A 15,000-nucleotide genomic window follows, 5' to 3' on the forward strand; every position below is an offset into this window, starting at 1 on the left:
TAGATGAATAATTGCAAATTTGTGTGTGTACGAGATTAGAATAACTTCAAAATAACTGACATAATTTTGTATTTTTCCTGATCAGAAAAATACATGAAAAAGAAAGGAGGTAGAAAAATTTTTGGATTTATGGTTAAAGAAGAAAAAGAAGAAAACAGGGGTTCTGTTGAATTTCAAGTATTCAGTTTCACCAATAAGATACGGAGACTTGCTTCACATTTGGAATTACACAAAAAAGATTTTTCATCGGAAAGAGGTCTACGAAGACTTTTGGGAAAACGTCGACGTTTGCTGGCTTATTTGGCAAAGAAAAATAGAGTACGTTATAAGAAATTAATCGGTCAGTTGAATATTCGGGAGCAGTAATTTAATCGTTCAAATTTTTTTCTTGTTTTATTATTTTTTTAGTAGTCTTATAGTAGTCTTAGATTTTTCATTTTGATGAGCCTCGCTTTGAGGAATTCATGGAATAATCCATTTTCATGGAATAATGAATTAAGGAAGAAAGGATATGAGTCTACCGCTTACAAGAAAAGATCTCATGATAGTCAATATGGGCCCTCAACACCCATCAATGCATGGTGTTCTTCGACTGATCGTTACTCTCGATGGTGAGGATGTTATTGATTGTGAACCCATATTAGGGTATTTACACAGAGGAATGGAAAAAATCGCGGAAAACCGAACTATTATACAATACTTACCTTATGTAACAAGGATATAGAGAGATTGTAGAAAGGGGATAGGATAGTTATTTTTGCAAGAGACTTGTTGTAAATTCCTTAACTTAAGAAAGAAAAAAGAATAAAAACACAGATACATAACATAAAAAAAAGAATAAATAAGACGAGATTCGACCTCCCCCTACATATTTAATTTCCTCTCCTATACAAAAACTAGCAAGACCCACTCCATTGGTAATTCCATCAATAACACCCTTATCAAAAAACTCCGTGAGTTCGGTTAACCCTCTTATACCGAGGGTAAAGACCCTAGTATAGAAAATATCTATATAACCACGATTATATGACCAACTGTATATATTTTTTTTTACTTGATCTAAAAATTCTTTTTTAGGATTTCCTTTGTAAAAAGAGTTTATTAAATCCAAATTCTGAAAAAAAGAATAAGCGGATCCATAGAAGATATATGCTATGAATAAACCAAAGATAGCTAGACTTACAGAAGAAATTGCATTAGTAATAAATTCATATGAATTTACAAAAGAATTAGAACTTTCCTGGGTAAAGTTTATTGAGGGAGTTAACCACTTTGATAATATGGTTAACTCTGCTATTCCATTACCAATTCCTCCATTATCAAAAGAGATTCCTATGAATCCAATGAACAAAGTGAAAAGTAGTAATATAAGAAGAGGAAATAACATAGTATTTCCCGTTTCATGCGGATAGGCAAAAGTTTTTTTAGCCCCAAAAGACGTAGTAAAGGATCCTATCCTATTTCTTGTATTACCTTGAATTTTTGGTATATTTTGTGAAAAAAAAGAAACTCCACTCTTCGTTGTTGATAAAACGAAATCCCTATTCACTCCTTTGGGTATCCTTTTTCCCCATAAGGATATTGAATACAAGGAACTCTCTTTAGTGCTACTGTAATTTTGAAAATGAACACGCAAATACCCATCAAATGTAAGTAAATATATCCGAAACATATAAAAGGCAGTTAATCCTGCAGTAAAGGAGGCTATTATTCCAAAAAAGGGCGAATACAACCAACTATTACTAAGGATTTCATCTTTGGACCAGAAGCAAGCAAGAGGTGGAATACCACAAAGAGAAAGTGTACCCCATAAAAAAGTAGTTCTTGTGATTGGAATGTATTTTCTTAAACCGCCCATAAGAACCATATTTTGACTTTTATCTGGTGAATATCCAACAAGAGGTTCCATTGAATGAATAACGGATCCGGATCCCAAGAACAATAAAGCTTTTGAATAAGCATGAGTGATCAAATGGAATAAAGCAGCTTGATAAGAACCTATACCTAGAGCTAACATCATATAACCCAATTGAGACATTGTAGAATAGGCTAAGCTTCTTTTAATATCTCTCTGAGCAAGAGCTAAAGTAGCTCCTAAGAATAGTGTTATTGTACCTACTAAAGAAATAAAACTCATTATCAAAGGTAAAGATATGAAAAGAGGAAGAAGTCGAGCTAGAAGAAAAATTCCCGCAGCAACCATAGTTGCTGCGTGTATAAGAGCCGAAATAGGAGTGGGCCCTTCCATAGCATCGGGTAACCATACGTGAAGAGGGAATTGTGCGGATTTCGCAACTGCACCAAGGAATAATAAAAAAGCACACAAAGTAGTAAGTAAAGAGTTAATTCCATTATTAGGAATCCAGTTATTAGCTATTTTGAACAAATCCCTAAACTCTAAACTACCTGTTATCCAAAAAAAACCTAAAATTCCTAATAATAGACCAAAATCCCCTACACGATTAGTTACAAAAGCTTTTTGACAAGCACTCGCTGCGATTGGTCGTGTAAACCAAAAGCCTATCAATAAATAAGAACACATTCCCACGAGTTCCCAAAAAAAATAAATTTGTATCAAATTGGAGCTAGTAACCAATCCCAACATGGAAGTATTGAAAAAACTTATATAAACAAAAAATCTCAAATATCCTTCATCGTGAGACATATAACCATCACTATAAATAAGAACCAGGATTCCTACAGTAGTAATTAGTATTAACATAATAGAAGTAAGTGGGTCAATCAAGTATCCAAATTCTAAAGAAAAATCATTATTGACGGTCCAAGACCATAGATATTGATAGATCGAACTTCCATTTATTTGTTGAATAGACAGTTGAACTGAGAATACCATAGCTATACTTAAGAGTAAAACACTAGGAAAAGCCCATATGCGACGAAGATTTTTTGTTGCTGTCGGAATAAGAATAAGGCCAAATCCCATTGACATAATAACTGGAAGTGGGAGAAGAGGGATTACCCATGCATATTGATATGTATGTTCCATAAGAAAAGAAATTGCAATTTTTACTTCAATTTTTACTTCAATTTTTCTATAAAATTGTTTCCGATTCACCAAACCAATTCTTATCTCTTTCTGAAAGAATAAATAAAAAGAATAAGAAAAAATACTGAAATTCTTAATTTTTCCAAAATTTATCTCATTGAAATAATTAAAAATTAAGAATGGGTTTAGTTGGTTAAATTAAAAAAGTTAATAAAATAACTAGGTAACGAAGTTATTTTATTAACTAAATAAAGATATTTATAAAAATAAAAAAAAAAAAGTGGAATCATTTTACTTTCTATTCATAATTCATTTTTATATTTCTTTAAAACAAAGATGAAACAGCTCTCTTGTTCCATAATTAACTGATTGAGTGAATTCCAATGAAAACCTATGTTTATAAGAAATTATCGAATAGTCCTTACTTCATATAGAACTAAAATTCTAATGACTATAAATTACCTAAGTTTTAGAATGTCTTGTTTAAGAGACTCAGTATTTTTTGTTTTGATTGGAATTCCTTTCCTTTATGGAATACCATTCTGAACTTAATTAACTATTTTCATTTTCCCTTCTTTTTATCCCCCCGTCTTATCTTATATGGGGGATAGGCTTCCATACCATATATCTATATATGGAGTATACTTGATATATAAATAGATATAAATAGATTTAAATGAGAAACCCTTCTATATATTCTATATTATTAAAAAAAAAGTATAAAATATATAAAGAAAAAATGTTAAAAAATTCTTGTTGTCTTATCCGCATTAGACAAAATGAAGTAAAAAATAATTCAAAATTTAAGTATCTTTCAGTATCTAAGTATAAATACTAATAAAAAGAAGAAAGAAGGATTGATTTGCAGCAATAGATGTCTTTCACATACAACTAGAAAAAAGTAATTTCCTTTTTGAATGGCAGTTCCAAAAAAACGTACTTCAATGTCAAAAAAGCGTATTCGTAAAAATATTTGGAAGAAAAAGACTTATTTTTCCATAGTACAATCTTATTCTTTAGTAAAATCAAGATCATTTTCGAGCGGTAATGAGCATCCAAAACCAAAGGGTTTTTCTGGGCAACAAACAAATAATAAGATTTTGGAATAATATGAATTGACTTATCAAAAAAGAATTCCAATTATTTAATAATTATGGATTCTTCTTTGAATGTACTTTTATGTGTCGAATTACTCGGTACAATATTCTTAGAACAAAAAACCCCTCTTATCTTATATATACAAGAAAAAAAAAGTTTTGTTTGGTATACTGTGTGCTAAGTATTCTTTTCCTATCAATGAACTTTTCATAATTTTCCTAATAGAATCCTCATATTCTATTAGGAAAATTATGAAAAGTGGAGTATTCTTACAATAGGACTTACAACTTCCACCTATCTTCTCCAAAATCATAAGGTTAGTAAATCTTATTAATAAGAGCATAAAGACTTTCATTCTAGAAATTTTTAAAAAATCCAAAAAGCCTTTTCTATTTATCCATTTTATTTTAATTTCATCATTAAATAGAAACCCTTTTGGATTTTTTTCATTGTATTGAAAGAATTTTCAAAATGTAAAGGGGAAATTAATTAGAAAAAATTAGTTCTATAATTGCAAGTTAGAAAAAAGAAGTTCCAACTCTTTCAAGCAGTGTTTGTGTTTCTATTGGGCAAAGCAAGAGTTTATTGTAAAAAAAAAAAATGGAAACGATACTACCAAACGAAGTCTATTTTAATGAAAACTCTAATGTTCCTAAATTTTATGGACTTTCCCAATATCGACGATTCCCAAGATAATAGCTATTATTCTTTTAAGTTACCTATTATTTGAAGTTAGCCGCCATGGTGAAATTGGTAGACACGCTGCTCTTAGGAAGCAGTGCTCAAGCATCTCGGTTCGAATCCGAGTGGCGGCATTCTTGAAAAAGAATACAATAGATTAGAAATCAATTCGAAATTTACAATTTTGTAATGGGACCTTCCCCTTATGCTATTTGCAACTTTAGAACATATACTAACTCATATCTCTTTCTCAACGATTTCAATTGTGATTACGATTCATTTTATAACCTTATTAGTTCGTGAACTTGGAGGATTACGCGATTCGTCAGAAAAAGGAATGATAGTTACTTTTTTCTCTATAACAGGATTCTTAGTTTCTCGTTGGGCTTCCTCGGGACATTTTCCATTAAGTAATTTATATGAGTCATTGATCTTCCTTTCATGGGCCCTGTATATTCTTCATACCATTCCTAAAATACAGAACTCTAAAAATGATTTAAGCACAATAACTACGCCAAGTACTATTTTAACGCAAGGCTTTGCCACATCGGGTCTTTTAACTGAAATGCATCAATCCACGATACTAGTACCTGCTCTACAATCTCAGTGGTTAATGATGCATGTCAGTATGATGTTATTAAGCTATGCAACTCTTTTGTGCGGATCCTTATTATCTGCCGCTATTCTAATCATTAGATTTCGAAATAATTTCCATTTCTTTTCTAAAAAGAAAAAAAATGTTTTAAATAAAACATTTTTCTTTAGTGATATTAAATATTTTTATGCAAAAAGAAGTGCTTTAAAAAGAACCTCTGTCCCTTCATTTCCAAATTATTACAAATATCAATTAACGGAGCGTTTGGATTCTTGGAGTTATCGTGTCATTAGCCTAGGATTTACCCTTTTAACCGTAGGTATTCTTTGTGGAGCAGTATGGGCTAATGAGGCCTGGGGATCCTATTGGAATTGGGATCCTAAGGAAACTTGGGCATTTATTACTTGGACCATATTCGCAATTTATTTACATAGTAGAACAAATCCAAATTGGAAGGGTACGAATTCTGCACTTATAGCTTTGATAGGATTTCTTATAATTTGGATTTGTTATTTTGGTATAAATCTATTAGGAATAGGCTTACATAGTTATGGTTCGTTTACATTAACACCTAAATGATTACATAAAATAAAACCTTCATGAAATGAAGGTTTTTACTTTTATGTTTTATTTGAGAACCCCTTGAACGCCTTATCAAAGGGTTCTCAAAAATTCGAGATAGATCTAATTATACTTTTTTACTTATTTCTGCATTATATACTTTTTTACTTATTTCTGCATTAATAGAGCAGACGAGTAAAAAAAAGCAAACCTATTTAGGATAATAATTGGATAAGAGAGCCTCTACCCTGTCAACGGATAGGGAGAGAACAAAATCTGGATAAATACCAATTCCTATTACTGGTAAAAAGATACAGATTAAAATAAAGAGTTCTCGTGGTCCAGAATCCACAAAATTTGCGTTTGGAACATTAAATAGCTTGTATCCATAGAACATCTGGCGTAACATAGATAATAAATAAATAGGAGTTAATATCATTCCAATTGCCATTACAAAAGTAATTAGTGTTTTTGGCATTAACAGAAATTTTGGACTAGTAATTAGTCCAAAAAATACTACTAATTCTGCGACAAAACCACTCATTCCTGGTAAGGCAAGAGAAGCCATTGAAAAGCTACTAAACATGGTAAAAATTTTAGGCATTGGGATAGATATTCCCCCCAGTTCTTCGAGATAAACAAGACGCATTCTATCAGAAGCGGTTCCTGCCAAGAAAAAAAGTGTAGCACCAATAAATCCATGGGATAATATTTGTAAAATAGCTCCATTGAGTCCAATGTTGGTTATGGAACCAATTCCTATAATTATGAAACCCATGTGAGATACAGAGGAATAAGCTATTCTTTTTTTGAAATTTCGTTGACCAAGAGAAGTTGAAGCTGCATAGATTATTTGGATCGCTCCTATTATTACTAACCAGGGCGAAAATAGATAATGAGCATGAGGTAACAATTCCATGTTGATCCGAATCAATCCATATGCTCCCATCTTTAATAATATTCCCGCTAAAAGCATACATGTACTATAATGTGCTTCCCCATGGGTATCTGGTAACCACGTATGTAGGGGTATAATCGGCAATTTGACAGCATAAGCAATAAGGAAGCCAAAATATAAAAGTATTTCCAAGGTTGCAGGGTATGATTGATTAATTAATCTTTCCAAATCTAATCCTGGTTCGTTGGAACCATATAAGCCCATACCCAGAACTCCGATTAAGAAAAAAATGGAACCGCCTGCAGTATACAAAATAAACTTTGTAGCTGAATATAGACGCCTCTTCCCCCCCCACATGGATAAAAGTAAGTAAACAGGAATTAATTCTAACTCCCACATGATAAAAAAAAGTAAAAGGTCTCGCGAAGAAAATAATCCTATTTGACCACTATACATTGCGAGCATCAGGAAATAGAATAATCGCGAATTCCGTGTAATTGGCCAAGCTGCTAAAGTAGCTAAAGTAGTGATAAATCCTGTCAATAAAATAGATCCTAATGAAAGTCCATCGATTCCCAATCTCCAGTGGAAATCGAAGACATCTATCCATTTATAATCCTCCTTTAATTGGATTAAGGGATCCTCCAGTTGGAAATGATAACAGAACGCATAAGTCATTAGAAGGAATTCTAATAAACAAATAGATATAGTATACCACCTAACGACTTTGTTTCCCTTATGAGGTAAAAAGAAAATTAATGAACCTGCAAATATCGGCAAAACAACAAGTATTGTTAACCAAGGAAAATAACTCATGATAAAGTGATAAAGACAAGATACGTTTTGACCAGAAAAGCCCGTGCTCGATTATTTCGAGCACAGGCTTCTTCGGTAAAGAGGAATCAGACGATTCGAGTGAAGTTTTTTGTAACGTATCAATAAGATAGAGCCATGCTACGTGTTGTTTCAGGCCCTAAATAAACGCGGACACTTAAAAAATCTGTCGGGCAGGCAGATTCACATCTCTTACAACCCACACAATCTTCGGTTCTCGGCGCGGAAGCAATTTGCTTGGCTTTACATCCATCCCAGGGTATCATTTCTAATACATCTGTTGGACAAGCTCGTACACATTGAGTGCATCCTATACATGTATCGTAAATTTTTACGGAATGTGACATTGGATCTATAAATTTTTCTTTTCAACATAAAATTTTTCGATCTGGTAAAAATGAAATTAGTACTATAATGAGTCATATGTATTGTAGACACCAGACGAAGCAATGGTTTATCCAAACTTCAAAAAAAAAAATCTATTTTTTAATCTGTTTGTGAGAAAGCGTGAAGAGAGCCAAGAGACTTTAATTTTGGATTTCAACAATAAATAAGAAATAAGAAAGAATTTTACGAATTGTACAGACGAATTCGAATTAGCCAATAAATTGGCTATCGTCTTTTCAATATAAATTATTGCAATATTCAAATTGCAATATCAATGAATTACAAATACAAAAATTCATTTAAGTGAAAAAGAATACTATGCAATAATCTACTAAAAAAAATGGATATTCTCAAATAATACTAAGAAAATAGTATTGATTTCTATTTATTTTAATATGTGCGCCTTTGTTTAGAGGATTCTATGTCTAATTATTCAAAAGTCTAATTATTCAATAAATTAGATTGATTGATACGAGTGGATTTCCTATTACGATGGATGGAAGAAAGAATGGATAGTCCAATAGCGGCTTCAGCAGCTGCAAGGGCTATAACAAAAATTGCGAAAATATCTCCTTTTAATTGGCGACTATCAAATAGATCAGAAAATGTTACGAGATTTAGATTAATTGAATTCAGTATAAGTTCAAGACATATTAGAGCTCTAACCATGTTTCGGCTTGTGATCAATCCATAGATACCAATCGAAAATAAATAGACACTCAAAAAAAGTACATGCTCAAACATCATTAACTAACTCCTTATCAATCTCGATTCATTTCAATATGAGGGCAAGAATTGAACCGATTCAATTAATTACAATAGAACAATTACACAACAAAAGAAAAAAAAAAAAAAAAAAAAGGAGGTATTTGTTGGCAGTAGATGGATTTTACTAAATCAAAATTGTGATTCTTTAGTTATTTATTTTAGATTTGCAATTCTTATAATTTGTACTTTTTCTAAGTTTTCTTATTGCCGAGCCATAGTAATTGCACCTATTAAAGAAACTAGAAGAATTATGGAAATGAGTTCAAACGGAAGATAAAAATCGGTTGCTAAATGAATTCCAATTTGTTGAACATTATTTATGAGACCCTGTTCTACTATTTGGTTTGATCTTGTAGTCCAAAGAATTCCATACCACGACGTATCTGGGATAGTAGTCATTAGTGAAAAAACAATAGTTATACAAACGAGTGAAGTGAACCCATCTCCAATAGTCCAATAATTCTTATCTTTAGACCATTCTGAGCCATTTACGAACATTACAGCGAATATGATCAAGACATTTATGGCTCCCACATAAATAAGAAGTTGTGCGACAGCTACAAAGTAGGAATTTAATAAAAAATAGAATAAGGATATACAAACAAGAACTAATCCCAGCGAAAAGGCAGAATAAATGGGGTTGGTAAGTAATACTACTCCTAGACCCCCTAGTAGAAGAACAAATCCCCCAAATAGCATAAGAATCTCATGTATTGGTCCAGGTAAATCCATTATGGATAAAAAGAAATTAATAGTATAAAATTTTTCATGAACTGACTAAAACTAAAGGATTCAAGGAAGGAAAAAAGGATTAGGGTATTTTTTTGTGTATAAACTTATAGTTATAAATTATATTATATCACGAAAATCTAGTCTGATTTAAAATAAGAAATAATTTCCAATAAGCAGTAGTTTTTCGTTTTTCTTTATAGTTTAATTTTAAAGTTTAATAAAGAATTATTAGATTTTTATAACAGAAAGACAAAATCAAAGTTTAGTAATCAGTAATCGTTCTTGAATTCGAAGATTTTTCTTTGTTTATTTTACTTTCAGACGAATTCCTAATTGTTTGAATTGTGTAATCTCCCATTATGGAGATTGGTAACCGACTTAAAGCAATTTGATTGTAATTCAATTCATGACGATCATAGGTAGAAAGTTCATATTCTTCAGTCATTGATAAACAGCTTGTTGGACAGTACTCAACACAATTGCCACAAAATATACAAACTCCGAAATCAATACTATAATTAAGCAATTGTTTTCTTTTAATATCCTTTTCAAATCTCCAATCCACAACGGGTAAATCTATCGGACATACGCGAACACATACTTCACAAGCAATACATTTATCAAATTCAAAGTGGATTCGCCCTCGGAAACGCTCTGGTGTAATTGATTTTTCATAAGGGTAGTGAATCGTTATAGGTAAACGATTTGTGTGGGATAAGGTAGTTATGAAACTTTGACCTATGTACCTTGTAGCACGTATTGTTTGTTGACCATAACTCATGAACCCAGTTACCATAGGGAACATATTCATTCTAAATATCTATGAAAAAGATATGTTTCTTTCTCTTGTTTGAGAGAGCTTTTGTGTTGAAAATATTCTTACTATTATTGTATTATCTTATTTATAGTGAAACAAGTTGAGAAGAGGTTGTTAATAAGAGATTGCCCAGGGAAATAGGTAAAAGAAATTTCCATCCAAGATTTAATAACTGATCCATTCTCATCCTCGGTAAAGTCCATCTTATTGTGATAGAAATGAAGAGAAATAAATAAGCTTTAGTTAATGTAATAAATATACCCATTGTCATTTCCAAAATTCCAACTGCTTTATTCATTTGGAAAAAATCAAAAAAGGATATATAGGGAATAGATAAATTCCACCCGCCCAAGTAGAGAACTGTTACAAATAAAGAAGAAACTAATAAATTTAGGTAAGAAACAAGATAAAATAAACCATATTTGATACCGGAATATTCAGTTTGGTAACCTGCTACTAATTCTTCCTCCGCTTCTGGTAAATCAAAGGGTAATCTTTCACATTCTGCCAAAGAAGAAATTAAAAAAACCAGAAAACCTATAGGCTGACGCCAAATATTCCATCCAAAAAAACCGTATTTTGACTGTGCTTCAACTATATCAACTGTACTTGAACTGTTAGATAATCATAGTCGGTGATAACATCACAGTTCCCACCGCTATTTCAAAACCGTACATGAAACCTTAGCTTCATACGGCTTCTCTATGATCAGAAAAAGGAAAGGACTGTTTTGTTCCTAGCCCCGGGGGCGTAGATAGAATTAGATAAAATAAAATAGATTTGAAAGTCCTAAATTAGACCAAAGGAATTCCGTCTGCTAGAATAAGAAAAAGCGCTTCCGAATTGATCTCATCCTTTATAATATAATGAAAATTTTTCTTTGTTCAGTAATAACTTAATCTTGGAATAAAACACTTGTTACTTGTTATAGGAATTCAATTAATAAATGGAAAGAGTTGGGTATTAGTTCATGAGCAATTCTGCATGAATATGGATAGAGGAAGGAAATAATGAAAATTTTTTCTAGTGCACTCCATATCTTTTTTACTATTCTTCTTTCCCCAGGGAGGGGGTATTTAAAAAGAAAAAATGGATAAAGGGTTAATTCGTTCTTGATAGCCATTTCCTTAACAAGTGAATGGGAACATACTCTGGATCGGAATCCGAAGAAAGTACTACTTGATAATTTCTACAAATTGCAAGTCCTTATTATGATTCCTTTTATGGGCAAAAATCTCTAATGTTTTAGATTTTCCATTACTAATCCTTTATGTACTTTAGTGTTCCTAACCCTTCACTAACTTTTGGTGGATTCTTCTTATGGATTATTAAGTTATAGTAATAACTAGGAGTATTCTAGTAATGGAATTCCATATCGTGAATCCTTTATTCTTGGCCGCTTCAAGATATGATGACTAATTAAAAAATATCAACCTTGGGATAAAGAGTTTACACTGCTTATGTTTACTTCCACTTTTTTCTTGTACGTAGGAAATGAGATTTTTTCTTTTTACTACAAATTTATAAGCTGTTTTGTTTCACTCATATAGCTATCTAGTTTAACTTACCAACCCAAATACTAAATAAGAAAAGGAATATAAATAGTTAATGGATTTTATAGGAAAAAGATCTATTTTAACGAATCACACGTAGAGATATTGCTAGCACACAAAAAGTTAATGGTATTTCATAACTAATGGATTGAGCAGCAGCTCGTAGACCGCCTGAAAAAGAATATTTATTATTTGAGCTATATCCTGCCATAAGAAGACCAATAGGAGCTATACTTGAAATGGCAATCCATAAAAAAACACCAATACTAAGATCGGCTAAAACAAAATGATATCCCAAAGGGATAACTAAAAAACTTAATAAAACTGATATGACTGCTATAGAGGGTCCAATGCTAAATAAAGAAATATCTCCTCGGGATGGCAGAATATCTTCTTTAAAAAGTAGCTTAGTCCCATCTGCTATAGCTTGAAGCAGGCCCAGGGGGCCAGCATATTCAGGACCAATACGTTGTTGTATCGACGCAGATATTTCTCTTTCTAACCACACAATTACGAGTACCTCTATTGTTATTCCCAAAAGGAGGGTCAAAATGGGTAGAATCGATATCAGTCCATAGACTTCTTTTAATAATTCCAATTTCGAAAAAGAATTGATAGTTTCTACCTCTACCCTATCTATTATCATTTCAACGATCAACTTCCCCCATAATGATATCTATACTACCTAATATCGTCATGATATCAGCCAATTTCATTTTTTTAACTAGCTGAGGAAGAATTTGCAAATTAATAAACCCGGGTGGACGGATTTTCCATCTCCAGGGGAAAAGGCTATCATCTCCTACTAGATAAATCCCTAATTCACCTTTTGGGGCTTCTACTCTTACATAAAGCTCTTGTCTTGACAATTCAAAATTGGGCGAAGGTTTTTTACCAAGAAATTTATACTCAAAATCATTCCATTCAGAATTATTTTCTTTCTTAAAGCGTCGGACTTCTAAATTTTCATAAGGTCCTCCAGGAATTTTTTCTACAGCTTGTTGAATTATTTTGATGGATTCCCTCATTTCACCAATTCGTACTAAATAGCGAGCTAACGAATCCCCTTCTTTTTGCCATTGGACTTTCCAATCAAATTGGTTGTAAGACTCATAAGGATCTACTTTACGAAGATCCCATTGTATTCCAGAAGCTCGTAACATCGGTCCCGATAAGCCCCAATTTACTGCTTCTTCTCCGCTAATAAAACCTACTCCTTCAACTCGCTCTAAAAAAATTGGATTCTGTGTAATAAGTTGTTGATATTCAACAACTCCGCGTAAAAAATAATCACAGAAATCTAAACATTTATCGATCCATCCATAAGGTAGATCGGCGGCTACTCCTCCGATGCGAAAGTAATTGTGCATCATTCGCATACCTGTAGCAGCTTCAAATAGATCATATATTAATTCTCTCTCTCTAAAAATATAGAAAAAAGGAGTCTGTGCGCCGAGATCCGCCATAAAAGGTCCAAGCCATAGCAAGTGAGAAGCTATCCGGCTTAATTCTAACATAATTACCCTAATATAGCTGGCTCTTTGTGGTATTTGAATATTCTCCAAGAATTCTGGTGCATTTACTGTTATTGCTTCTGTAAACATAGTAGCTAAATAATCCCACCTTGTTACATAAGGTAAGTATTGTATAATAGTTCGGTTTTCCGCGATTTTTTCCATTCCTCTGTGTAAATACCCTAATATGGGTTCACAATCAATAACATCCTCACCATCGAGAGTAACGATCAGTCGAAGAACACCATGCATTGATGGGTGTTGAGGGCCCATATTGACTATCATGAGATCTTTTCTTGTAAGCGGTAGACTCATATCCTTTCTTCCTTAATTCATTATTCCATGAAAATGGATTATTCCATGAATTCCTCAAAGCGAGGCTCATCAAAATGAAAAATCTAAGACTACTATAAGACTACTAAAAAAATAATAAAACAAGAAAAAAATTTGAACGATTAAATTACTGCTCCCGAATATTCAACTGACCGATTAATTTCTTATAACGTACTCTATTTTTCTTTGCCAAATAAGCCAGCAAACGTCGACGTTTTCCCAAAAGTCTTCGTAGACCTCTTTCCGATGAAAAATCTTTTTTGTGTAATTCCAAATGTGAAGCAAGTCTCCGTATCTTATTGGTGAAACTGAATACTTGAAATTCAACAGAACCCCTGTTTTCTTCTTTTTCTTCTTTAACCATAAATCCAAAAATTTTTCTACCTCCTTTCTTTTTCATGTATTTTTCTGATCAGGAAAAATACAAAATTATGTCAGTTATTTTGAAGTTATTCTAATCTCGTACACACACAAATTTGCAATTATTCATCTACTACTGGAATTTGGATTTATTTTATCGATGCAAATTGGATTTGGATAGAAGGGTACATTCTTTCTAATATTTTAGATAGAAGAAATGTTTCTTCTATCTAAAATATTAGAAAGAATTTTGCTGATTTATTTATTGCTATATGCAATTTATGGAATTGATACACCATTTAATTGATATCATTTAGCAAAATGAAACACAGCATATGCATCCATCTTTTGGCTCGAGAATTTCACGGGATAGAGATATGGTATAAGAAATAGACTATTAAGTAACTCTAAATGAATTGTGGATACATCTGTATCCTTAACATACTGAAACGATTGTCATTATTCGTATCAAACCAATAGCGATTCATACAAGCTAAATCTTCTAATCAATGGTGGGCCAATAATGAATTTTTTTGCATATGTATTAAGACGCTTGGCCTGATTTCGAAATTGTCCAGAGTTTTATATGTTGTTTTCATTGCAAAATGATGGGTCTCCTTCCATAACTTTCCAATTACGAGTACGAGAATTGAAAGACATGAAAATTCTCAATTCTCTACGGCGTCTAGTAGATAGAAACAAGAAAATCAGAAGAATCTTTCTCTCTATTCACTATCATTCCGCGTCTTCGACTTCTATTAGTTTCTTTTCTTCTTTAATGCAATAGCTATAGTTTGATATAAGAATCCATTTCTCAAAGTAATGGAAACCATTCTCTTATAGGAAATGGTTCGAAAATCGC

Source organism: Triticum urartu, unplaced genomic scaffold, assembly GCF_056163025.1.
Source record: "Triticum urartu cultivar PI428250 unplaced genomic scaffold, HENAU_Tu73 scaffold174, whole genome shotgun sequence".
Classification (NCBI taxonomy): domain Eukaryota; kingdom Viridiplantae; phylum Streptophyta; class Magnoliopsida; order Poales; family Poaceae; genus Triticum; species Triticum urartu.